Source organism: Lathyrus oleraceus, chromosome 5 (assembly GCF_024323335.1).
Source record: "Lathyrus oleraceus cultivar Zhongwan6 chromosome 5, CAAS_Psat_ZW6_1.0, whole genome shotgun sequence".
NCBI lineage: Eukaryota > Viridiplantae > Streptophyta > Magnoliopsida > Fabales > Fabaceae > Lathyrus > Lathyrus oleraceus.
Genome location: NC_066583.1, coordinates 121,712,491 through 121,725,864, shown reverse-complemented (window position 1 = coordinate 121,725,864; position 13,374 = coordinate 121,712,491).

The following is a 13,374-nucleotide window of genomic DNA, read 5'->3' as shown; positions in this document are numbered from 1 at the left end:
TATTATATATATATATATATATATATATATATATATATTATATATATATATATATATATATATATATATATATATATATATATATATATATATATATATATATATATATATATTATATATATATATATATATATATATATATATATATATATATATATATATATAAAATTCTCCTCTTTCATTCTCTACATTCAAAGTTTCTCCACCATTGTTCATCAATCTTGTGGTGCCTTGTTCCAACATTTGGTATCAAAAGCCTAGTTCATATCCACAAACACCTAGTGTGCAACATGAATTATGTTTCAAATGAAAGAATCCATGCAAACCTACTTCTCCTTGATACGAAGAATCATGACAAATGGTGCAAGCAAATGAAGGTGTTGTGTTGGCTACCAAGATGTTCTTAAAGTGATCAAAAATGGTGTTACTCCTCTTGTTCAAAATGCAACAGAGACACAACAAGCAATGCATAAGGAAGAGAAGAAGAAAGACTTCAAAATGTTGTTCTTGATTCATCAATATGTTGATGGCGATAACTTTGAGAAAGTTGGTGATTGTGAATCATTAAAGGAAGCGTGAGAGATCTTAGAGAAGGCTTATGTAGAGGTTGATAAGGCAAAGGTGATGAGGTTATAATCTCATAAACGTTAGCTCGAATTGATTCAAATGGAGGAAAAGGAGACAATCAACGAGAGTTACTCGGTTGGTGGATCAAGTGAAGGCATATGGAGAAACTATTATGGAGCAGTATGTTATCGCTAAAATCTTGCGTTCGGTAACACCAAGATTTGACAATATAGTTGTGGCAATTGAGGAGTTGAAGGATCTTGTGACGATGAGCAAAGAGAAGCTGCAAAGATCTCTTCAAGCTCATGAGTAAAGGATGGAATAGAGGAATAACGATAAGACAAAGGAGGAGATCACTTTGCAAGCTCGTTTCAATGAGAAGGACAAAAGATCAAAAGGAAAATGGCCCATGAAGAGCAAATGAAATTTTCATAATTTTGGGGGAAGAGAGTCCAAAAACTCAAATAATTCGACTTGTAAAATGGGTGAGAGTGGCTACAACAAATATGGTGATCAAGGCAACTTTAGAGGTGAAAGGAAGAAGTTTGACAAGAGCGAGAGCAGTGTTATATAAGTGTCAACGGTTCAGTCATTTTGTAAAAGAATGCAATGTGAATAAGAAGGAATCTCAAGGGGAAGAAGGCAAGGTTGCAGGACAAGAGTTTGATGAAGAGAATAAACTCTTGGTCATGATCATGGATGGGAATTGTAGCAGTAAACAACTACGGGACAGCAGCTGCAACAACTCAAAGAATGCTGAAAAATTGAGTTATGGCCGGTTGAATGATATGAATAACCGGGTGTATAAAGAGAAATGCGCCATGATGAGTTTGAAAGAAGTTCAATGCAGTGAGGAGTGGTATTTGAACTCGATTTGTTCAAATAATATGACGGGAAGAAATGATTGGTTTGTCCAAATTAATCTTGCCATGAAGAACAAAGTAAAGTTTGTGGATGACACCACTCAATGGCCGATGGGATCGGTGATGTCTTGATTATGAAAAGGGATGGTGGACATTCCTTTATGAAATATGTCTTGTATATTTCGGGAATCAAATTTAACCTTCTAAGTATTGGCCAATTACTTGAGAAGGGTTACAAGATTCACATGGAAAATAAGGGATTGTGCGTCATGGATGTAAATGGAGTTTTGGTCCTTAAAGTGCCTATGGCTGCCAATAGAACCATCAACGTTGAGTTGAAGGTTATGGAGCGTAGATGTCTTGCTATTGCAGCAAGTAGGGAATAGTGGATGTGGCATTATCATCTTGGGCATATCAACTTTAGAGATCTCAAAGACTTGCAAAAGAACATAATGGTAATGGGAATGGGAATGCCATCGATCACATACCTACTGAAACTTATGAAGAATGAGTTCAAGTGAAACAACATATGGGAAAATTCAGAAAGGATGCAGACCGTATGACCAAGAATCACCTTGAAGTGGTGTATTCGGATGTGCGTGGACCGATGCAAGTAGATTTTATTGGTGACAATAGGTATTTTGTCACATTTATTAGCGATCATAGTAGAAAGTTGTGGACATACCTAATCAAGAGAAAGAATGAGGTATTCAAAGTGTTTAAGAAGTTCAAGTATATGATTGAAAGGCAAAGTGGTCAAAAACTCAAAGTGCTCAAAGTGGATGGTGGAGGCGAATATGTCTCAAATGACTTTGTGAAGTTTTATGATCAAGAAGAGATTGTACATGAGGTAGTACCACCCTATACACCATATCAAAACGGTGTGGCGGAAAGGAAGAATCGATCAATCATGAACATGGTGAGAATAATCTCTCTCTCTCTCTCTCTCTCTCTCTCTCTCTCTCTCTCTCTCTCTCTCTCTCTCTCTCTCTCTCTCTCTCTCTCTCTCCACATCCAAAGTTTCTCCATCATTGTTCACCAATTTTATGGTGTCTTGTTCCAACAATAAATACAAAAAATTAAGATAAATAATTGCAAGATTGTGTATACCTTAAATAAATGTATAGAAGAAATGACAAGAAATAATAATAAATTTGCAAAAGAAAATCCAAATGGCAATAACTTTATGATACACAATAAGAAAATAAAATGAACCTGCAAGAAAAAATCATTTTCTTCATCTCACAATTAATGATCCATTTGAAATAAAAGAGTATCCCAAAATGAATGATCTATTTCAATTTCCAATGCATCTTTTCCAATTTTACCCTTTAATTAATATTACTTTTATCATTTCCAATACATAATAATGATACTTTAGTAAAAATATATTTCTCTCTCTTTCATTTATTCACTTTTCTTAATATGTGTAAAATGGTCAAATGAATCACTCATTGTGGGACAGAGGGAGTAACTAAGTTAAGAATATCAAATGAAATAAGAGAAAATGTTAAGAAAATTATATAAAAGTTGCATTTATATATTTTTGTATTACGTACCTATTATATATTTTGAAAAACTTCTTTGAATACAACATTTGTGGTTGTATCCAAACTTTGTTTTACCTTATCACGAATTAAGATTTTCAATCCTTGCTTACATTTGACGCTAGAAAATACAACATATATTTGATCATGACTAAAAACCTCCTTAGGTAAGTATAAGTCGACGTAGTCCAATGATTGTCCTTGAGACTTATTAATAGTGATGGCAAAAAAAGACAATAATAGAAAATTGTCTTCTTCCAAGCTTGAAAGATTAAGGTGATTGGGAAGGGGACAATGACATTCTTGGGATATAAATGATATTTCCAATATTTTTTCCTGAAATTATTTTTACTCCAATAACATGATTAACAAGTCTTGTAATGATTAGTTTTGTACCATTACATAATCCTTCAGATAACAACGTATTAGTTGTGTCTATTTTCAACTTGATTGAATGATTTGGTAAGGCATAAATTTTCAAACAACTCAAGAATTTAGGAGTTAAATATTCAAAAACATCAAATCATTTTCCTCAGTTTTGTCAATTGAGTTGGAATTTATGTTGGAATTTATATATTCCTTTTTATCTCCTATCAATCAATATAAAGTTAGTAATATATATATATATATATATATATATATATATATATATATATATATATATATATATATATATATATATAGAGAGAGAGAGAAACTAAAACCATATCATTACTAAGCAATAAGTAGAAAATTAGCAAGGAAAAAAGAATAAAGAATGAAAGAATAAAACCATAACATTAGCAAGTGAAATTATTAACATATGTATTCAAATGAATTGATTTGAAAATTTATAACATTTAAATTAAAAAGTACCTTGTAAAATATTTGTGGCATAACTATTTAATTTCATCTACCACCTTAATTATGGAAGTCAATATTGCTCTACTTTAAAAATAATGAAAATCTTTGTGGTTGTCCACCAATTCAGATATGTACTTGTAACAATGGTTTCAATTGGATCATTGATTGAAGTGAGAGATTACTAATTCTTTAGGAATTGCAATTTCACCATATTCATCATTTGGCTCATAAGTTTTTCCATCACTAGTTTGATGTATCCATTCAAAAAACTTTTTGACTTCTTCAATTGAGGAAGTAGATGTACCACTTTGTAGTCGCATATTCTTTCTAAGTTTGAAGACTTTACAATCATCCCAAATATAAGAAGCCTTTATTGTAGCATGAATAAATCAGATCTACTATTTATTGGTATAACATGTAGAATTTGTCCGAAATCATTGCTAAAATACAATGACTTTTCCTCTAAAAACTCTCTCTGAACCATTATTAGTTTTACTCATAATACCTTTCAAATTTTTGTCAATAATTTCAAAGCAAAATTTATTGATCATTGGAGCTTCATCCCAGATGATTAGATTATTTAATCTCAGAAGTTGAGCAAACTCATCTTTCTTTTCAATTTTGCAAATGGAAGTTTCAATAGTTGGGACTGAAATCTTAAACTTGGAATTAATTGTTCTTCCTCCTAGTAATAATAAAATGGAAATTCCATTTGATGACTGAAATCTTAAACTTGGAATTAATTGTTCTTCCTCCTAGTAATAATAAAATGGAAATTCCATTTGATGCAACATTTAAAATAATTTATCTTTTGGAACGAAATGCAGTAAAGATGATTTTCTACATGAATATTTTACCGGTTAAATAGACAAAGATAAATTACACTCTTTCTTGATATCAAGTAATATGAATTTAAAAACATACTAGTTGATTTATTCATGAAATGATAAAATGTTATTTATATATAAGTTCGATATATATAAAAACATAGTAGTAGATTTCAAGTTACTACTTATATTGTAGGTATATTTTTTATTAGTCATATTATGATATTAGAAACCAATATTCACTTGTTAAGTTCAGCATATACTATATTCTATCCTAATTTACAAATTCCATGTTTAGTTGAAAAATACACAATTATAACTTTTTTAAATTTTGTTGGACAAATTCAGCACAACCCATAAAGACGTAAATTTAAGTGATTTGGTAAAATACAAAATAGAAATCTTATATTCTATCCTAACTTACAATTTTCATGATTGGTGTAAACGTTTCAAAATCAACTTACAACGAAATATAAATTGTATAACTGACCAATAGAAAATATTTCAATGTGCCTATATTTATATGTGTAGATAAAATTTGTTTCTTATACATGTTCCACCATAGTTATATAGGAAAAAAAAAAGGAGATTCAACATCTTGCATGATTTTAAAATATATATCTCTTTTGTTCAAAGAGACAAAAGAAATGAATGAATCATATTTGAAATTAAGTAAGTTAAATAATAGTTAATAGTTTTCATGGAGTAAAATAGAATAAGATTATTCATATGTGAGAGAGACAAGCAATTTTTGATATAGAATATTTTTAGCAATAGGATTGTATTGTCTTTTATCATAAACTAATCTATTTCCAAGACAATTTAAGATGAAATCTTTTGGATATGGAATTGACTTGAAATCCTTCAAACTCCTTCTGTTATTCTACAACAGAGACTCTATTTTCAGTAATGTGGATTTTTGTATTTCTTCATCAGTGTGTAGTAGTCCTACATAAAAAAAAGTGGTAAATATTAGAACATGAAATACTATGTATAATATAAAATACCTGGATTTTAAATCAAAAGACGTTGCTCGTATAAAATATTGTCTGATAAATAACAATATTGTGACAAATAAATAACAATATATTGTGACAAATAACTTAGTCAGCAAAATACTATAACCCCAATGGTGTGCCTCTTTTATTGCTTCAATAAACACGTGGTCATCCTGGAGAAATCTCATGACAAAACATGCATCTCGGTACGTATCGTTTTGGAAATTGTCAATCTTTTTAATGTCATTGTAGCTTATGGGACCTTTCTTTGTGGTTAACATCATAAGTAGATAATACAACTCTCTCATGCTGTGGAATCCAATACCTTATTTTTTTAACATAAACAAATTTTAAAATAAATTGTCCATAAGTTAGCAATTTTGCCTCTTCAAATTTTTTGTTAGCCTTAAACCAAATTGTGCACATGGATTCAGTAACAAGTGGCTTAATCAAACATTTCCAATTTGCTCATAATCTTTGTAGTAAACAAAATTTTCTCCTTTCATGTGAAAGAACAACTTCTCCATAACAGGTTTCCTTCCATGTCTTTAATATGAGAATATCCTACAAAATTCTTCATTTGGAAAAATATGTCTACAATCTAGATATTGTTTGATTTCATCTATGTTGTTTTCGTCACTTCTGTTGGTTGCCTCATAAGATACAATAACAACTGAAATTCTATTAGAACCTTTATTTTTATACTTAAATAAGTATTTAATTGAAGTACTTTGATTGCAGCATTCCATGTTAATGTGTGCTTCATACTTCAATGACAAACTTGGATTATAAGGAACTACATGACCATTATAAAATATTATTTCATTTTTTTCAATTGTGTGACCATTATATCTTCTTCTATAGATAGGGTATCCATCTTAATTAAGTATAATAGAACTCTAGTATTTTTTGGGATAATACTTATATAACATTTGTCTTCCTTCATGCATGGTGAACTTTTGTTAGTCAAACCACAAGGACCTTGTACCATATGAGTCTTAACCAAATTATACTACCTTGGTTCCTTCAGAGGATATGGTATTTCAACTCTGATAATTTTATCTGTATCTATGGGAGTTGGATATTTGTGTGAAGGATACAAGAAAGTGAAGATGTGAGCATGTGGCAATCCTCTCTTTTGAAAATCAATAATGTACATATCTATAAAAGAGTAATATGGGATATTGTATAATAATATATATGAAATATGTAATAAAAATAAAATAGGGAATTTGGATAACTTACATTCAATAATTTTTCCTAAAATACCCTTATTTATTATCATCTAAGAGATTATTTCAATAATTCCTGGTTGATGGTTACATGATGCTGGAGTCTAAAAGATTAACATGGCTTCCAAGAACCAAGAAAAGTAGAGTTTCCAAATACAAAAATCTAAATGAAGAGGGTGATGAAATTCAAACTCTTGGTTCTAGCACATGAAAAAGAGTTGTTTTCAATCATCATATGTTGGAAGTCAGAGGTTCATGGATCAACTTTATTATGATGGAATGGTAATTTGTAGTAAGGTTGGTTTTCCAGATTTATTCATCACTTCCTCATGAATCCAAATTGGCCAGAGATACAAAGAGTCCTTGAACCTCTTCAGTTAAAACCTCAAGATAGACCAAATATCATTTCCAGAATCTTCTTCCTTTGATCTGCTTTGAATTTGAAATGTCAACCACTCTCTAATTGTAAGTCTATAAACATCTTCACCATATGGAAAAATCAAAGTACATTGGTAGGATAGATAACTTGCATGAAACTCATCCATTCATTTAAATTTTCCACCTCTTGTTTCCATAATGACATCACTTTCCTCTGTTGTGTCAATATCGCCAACAATTAATGTCGTTACTTCAGAAATAATTAGTTGATTGTATATCCTGCCATCATTATTTTTATCAGAAATGAGTCTCAATCTTAAATTATGGACATTACCATCGTTTATTCGTTCCTTGACCATTTGAAAGCTTATTGCATGCTGGTTATGTTCATACAACATTGCGGACAACCTCTAAACAATATATGGATCAATATTTGTTGTGTTCCTAACCATAAAAAGAAATAGGCAATAGTGAACCAATGTGAATGGAATGTTTGGAACATATAGTTAGTTACTTGAGGCCATTCATTTTATTTTTCACTTCATTTTCAGTGTCATAAATGTTTAGTTGTGCAAATTTTGGTTTTTGACCTTCCGGTGGCAACAAACTACCAATTCGTTGACAAGATTGACCTTGAATGCGTATTATGGGTGGTCCACAACCATTGTTGTACTTGTTATCCAACTTGGCTCCCAAAGATGTCAATACAAACATCATGTTGTAAACTCTAATTTGTTGTTGAAATTTACGACTAGTTAGTGAATCATGATCAAAAAGTAAACTTGATAAAATTGCAAGTGGTGATTTTAGACATGGTAGTTCAACTTTTTTCATTCCCACAACACAGAATATTTAGGATTATCGGAATGTTTGTTTTTCTCCGTCCTCTCTGGAAACCACATCAATGCTTGGAAATAACGACATTCAATCAGTGGATCACCAATATCGTAATACTCTATGAATAAAATGCAAGAGATTAAGTCAGTTGCGATAAATTCTAGGAGGTATAATTATAATTGTTAAAAAGTATGCATTAATACCATTTGACGGTTGAGGCATGGGAATATCTGAGATTTCATTGTCCTCTTTAGAACTACTATCATCTTATGATTGAACAACTGCATATTAGTTTTATAGTAAGCAAGTTTTCAACTGCATATAAAAGAATAACAATTGCATATGTGTTTTAAGATAAGCATATGATTACATATTAGGCATACTATTAACAGTTTGGGCATTCTAATAAGCATGTAAACATATTGTGTTTTAAGATAGCTTCTGATTGTGTATTGTGCTAACAAACTGTAGTAACATATTGCACCAAATTGCTAATTGATTGTTACATATTATTTTATAGTAAGCATGTATAAGAAAGTAGCCATATATTGTTTTTAACTTTTAAAATGTAGATAGAATAGACAAATCTGCAAAAGGATCATAGTCCGAATCATCTTCATCTTCACTATGAAAATCCAAATTTGTGGTAGGGGTAAAAATAGGAAGTGAAATAGCCATGAATGGGGAACCATGTTGTTGCATGTTAGTCACAGGTTGGATAGGTGTCTGTATTGATGGCGTTGCTTGGTTGACGTTCTCATCGTAATGTGGCGTACCATGTATTATGTTGTATACAACTTACATATTCATATGTGAAGAAGATCCAATTTCAAATTTTCCTTGTGGGTATAGTGTAGTATTGACATCACTTTGTAACTTTCTTAGGCAGCCAGGACCTGTTTGAATTGTATTATATTAGAGGGGACGTCGTGGTTTCCATCTGCCAAAAAAATTTCCATTAGATTTGTCCCTAAAGCTTGAATATTAGAACACTTCTTTTTGTTGGAATAAATTTAAATGTGTATGGGGGAGTTCAAAAGTTTATTCTCTTGGGTAATCAAACTATCCTAGGGACCTGATAGTATCCATTACTGCATTTAATTACTTGTCCTTTCTTGTCTGGCCCTATCTCTATATAAGGACCAGACCTCTTTGTAAAACATTAAGACATTTGAATATAAGTGAAGATTGTAGAGAAAAGTCTGTTCCTCCTCCCTCCGTCTAAAACCCTATATCTTGAGTCTTCAAATTGGTATCAGAGCTCATGGCGAGCCTGACCAGTCAAATGCCGTTGCCACGGTGTAGCGGTGTATTCGTCGCTATATGATCTATCGATTAAATCATAAGCTAAGAGATACATTGAAAAATTTCGAGTCGCCACCGCACTTTTATTTATCCAAAGGACTGGCTAAAAAGCGAACAAAAGCCTAAGAAGTTTTACACGTAGAAAACTAATAAAAAGATCAGAGAGTCTGGGTAAGGGGTAAATTACGCAATGGGAAGGTGTTAAGCACCCACTACGTCCTAGGTACTCCTAGGGAGCCCTTTTCACACTTGTTATGCTAAATTATTATTTGTTATGACAAAAGTATTGTGCAAACATGATTGGGATGATGGGAAAAGAATATACATTTTTATTATTATTGGGTATTGGGTTCGAACGGATGAACCCGTTGCCTACGTACCTTCCATCAAAGGTAAGGATCAGAACGCCGTAGTTCGGCTAAAAGATTTCCAAAAGTGGGTTAGGTTCAATTTTAAACACGAACCCTAGGTCTTACGTTATCCACGGGAGAAAACTCAACCTTATACAAACAACAACGTCCACCATGTGAGAACAGCTTCAACTTGCCAGGGAGGGGTTAGCCCTATAATAGGCAAGGAAGGCTTACAATTCAATCACTAAAGACAGAAGGTGAGATTAACATCAACCACTAAGATAAATCAAACCTATAGCTCATGTATGAAAACAATAATGGACAAAGCCAAAACAAGTGAATGAGTGAAGTTACTGATTATGATTATAAAAATGGAGTCAAAGTATGATTAAGATCAATTTAAATAAGTATTATGAAATGGAGTTTTGAAAAAAAGGTCAAGGACTTGAGTCCAGGTTTTTAATTTGAAAACATGAAGATGTTTGCACAACACTTATGTCAAATTTAAAAGATAAAGTGTGAAAAAGTCTAGGACATAATGAATGATGAATGGATGGAGATGGATAGTAAAACTTCTTAGAAGGTTCACTTCTTGAAATCATATAGCAGATGATTCAAGTGTGTCCTTTGGAATAGCAATGGGTAATAATAAACAAACAAAGCAAAGGCGGATATCGGATGCCAATCAATGGTCTTATACCAATCTCCTAAAACAAAATGGGATATCAGATGCCACTCAATGGTCTTATACTAATCTCCACAGGTAAAGAAATAAAAAGCGGATACCGGATACCAATAGATGGATTTACACCAGTCTCCTAAGACAGAATAGGATATCAGAAGCCACTCAATGGACTTACACCAATCTCCTCAAAAGAATAACAAAGACGAAATATGAAAGTCAACTGCCAATCTATCTGGACTTAGGTCAACTCCACAGTATGGTCCTAGGAAATCCAATGCCACGTCACTGGGACTTATAATGGATCCTCACATACAAGAACAAAAACAACGATATGATCACAGGAATGCAAATGCCAACTTACAGGGACTTATAATTGCAACCTCTCACACAAACAGATGAAACAAACTATGATCACAGGAAAGCAGATGCCAACTTACAGGGACTTATAACTGCAACCTCACATACAAATCAAACAGATCAAATTATGATCACAGGATAACAGATGCCAACTTACAGGGACTTATAACTGTATCCTCACATACAAACAGATAAACAGAAGATATGAGTGACCAATGAGGTCTTACACTCTATCCTTCCATATCATAGGAGCAAATGCCAAAGCAATGGACTTACAATTGTCCTCAATGGGCAAACAACAATGATAGCATCACAAAACAAATGAGATGATCATGCATTAATGGCAATTGATGATGATGATAAATGCATAGCATATAGGCAAACAAGTGCACATGAAGCAATCAATCAATCAATGAATAACAAACAGCACACTCTATAGCCAAACAATGGGGGCTCACACAAGAGGGTTTGACTTTAAAAGTCCACTGTAATAGGTAAGAGTAGCTCTTAACCTGGCCATTGAGGGGCTCAGGTGAAGCAGATGAATAGGAAATGAGGGGTGTGCCTCATTGCTTCTATCTCAAATCAGAGAGAGCATAACAGAAAGTGTGGGAGTTCAGAAAGTAGGAACTCTCTCCACATTATTGACTCGATTAGATCTTGGGTATTTATCTCATTGCTTCAACCAGGTACTGGGAGCAAAGAGAGGACACACTGAATAGTGGGGGATAGATTACTTATCCCTACCTTCCACCAATTGCCTTACTTGAAGGACTTTTCCTGCTTGGGACAAAATTAAACACACACAGGCATTGCCTCTTAAGGAGGACTTCAGACAGTTTGCCCGGTCAAATAACAGACCGGGTCTCCAGACTACATGAAGAAGAATTATTTATACCTCAAAGCAAATGCTAAAAAGCAAAGCAAGCAAGTAAGTTCAAAGAACTTAGGCAACTAAAGTACCTGAAAAAGTCAAACTCATTAGTAAACAAGTCAACAGTCAAAACCAAAAGGAAATGAACCAATAGTCACACAGAGGGACCAATTGTGCAAGGCACAAAGACTCAAGTATGAGTCATCTACAAAACAAATTGTTAGCACATGATAAACAAACCAACTCAATCAAAATTGAAAGGTCTTTGGGGCATTGATGCTCAACCTGAAACAGATGAACTCAACATAAGCTTAGAAGACCACTAGGACTAGCCTAGGGTCAAAGATGAAAGAAAAAGGTCAAGGCAGCAAGAAAAAGTCAACCCAAACCAAGTCTAAACATTCAAGAAGCATTCTCAATTGGATTCATAACCAAATCATGCATCATGGTCATTTCATATGCAAAAGGATGCAAAGCATGGCAAGAGAAGCATACAAAAGTCAACAGCAAAGACTTCATTCAAAAGTCAACTCAAACATTCTCAAAAATTATGAAATAAATCACACTCAATCCTAACATCTAACATGGTATACATGTAAAATTTCATGGCATTTGGATGAGAGGAAGGCAGTCAATTAAAATCATGAATTCAAATCAAATTCAAGTAAGCATGGTGAAAGTCAACAAGCATAGGTCTACTTCAAAAAATCATATCAATTTGAAAACAGAAGATAAATGAATGAGAATAACACCAATGCAAAGCTTGAGATGTCTAGTTATCACATATGAAATTTCAAGGTCATACAATAAGATTTGAGAATTTCACAAAAGATTTGGCAAGGCATAGCACAAAAAGTCAACAAATGACCACATATGGAAGAAAATTCTTAATCAAATGGAAAAACAGCAAGATTAATTCCAAGAAAATTCATACATCAATTAGACATACAAGGGATCATTCATGCAAAATTTCAAGTGATTTGGATAAGAGGAAGCATGTGAACAAAAATCATACATTTGCAAATCATTGGTGTGACACAAATTGTCACACCCTAATTCAAAAATTCATATCTATCAAACCACAAATGAGAAATCCACAAACTTTATATGGAAATGAAGATCAATGTGTCTAGTTTTACCACAAAAATTTCAAAGGCAATGGATGTAATATGACAATTTCACAAAGAGAATGGCACAAGGTATTATTTATGCATACATGTCAAGAAAATAATTATCAATTAAAAACCAGCCAATGGAAAATTCATTAAAAATCACAATTAAATGAAGGACACATTCATGATCATGAGGAAAAAATTTCGTAATTTTTTGATGAAAATTGAATGAGAAATAAATTTGTGAAGTTGGATGAAATAATGATGCAAACATGAACAAGATGGTATGGCAATTGGTCAACATGAGAGTCAATGATGGCAGACTTGTAATTTCTGCCAACTTAAGTGAAACGACACAGCTTTGGCAAGGCAAATAAAATGTTGTGATTGGTTCTCATATCAATAGAACAGTGGCATGCGCATGGAATCAACAACAACAACCAATCAGCTCCAACATTCTGGGAATTATCATGCATTTAGGGTTTGGAAAGCATGGCATTAACATCTTCATGTTCATACAACATTCAACCAGCATAAAACCAACAACATGCAATTAAATTCAAACACTAAACACACGACAGCATAGTATTCATGAT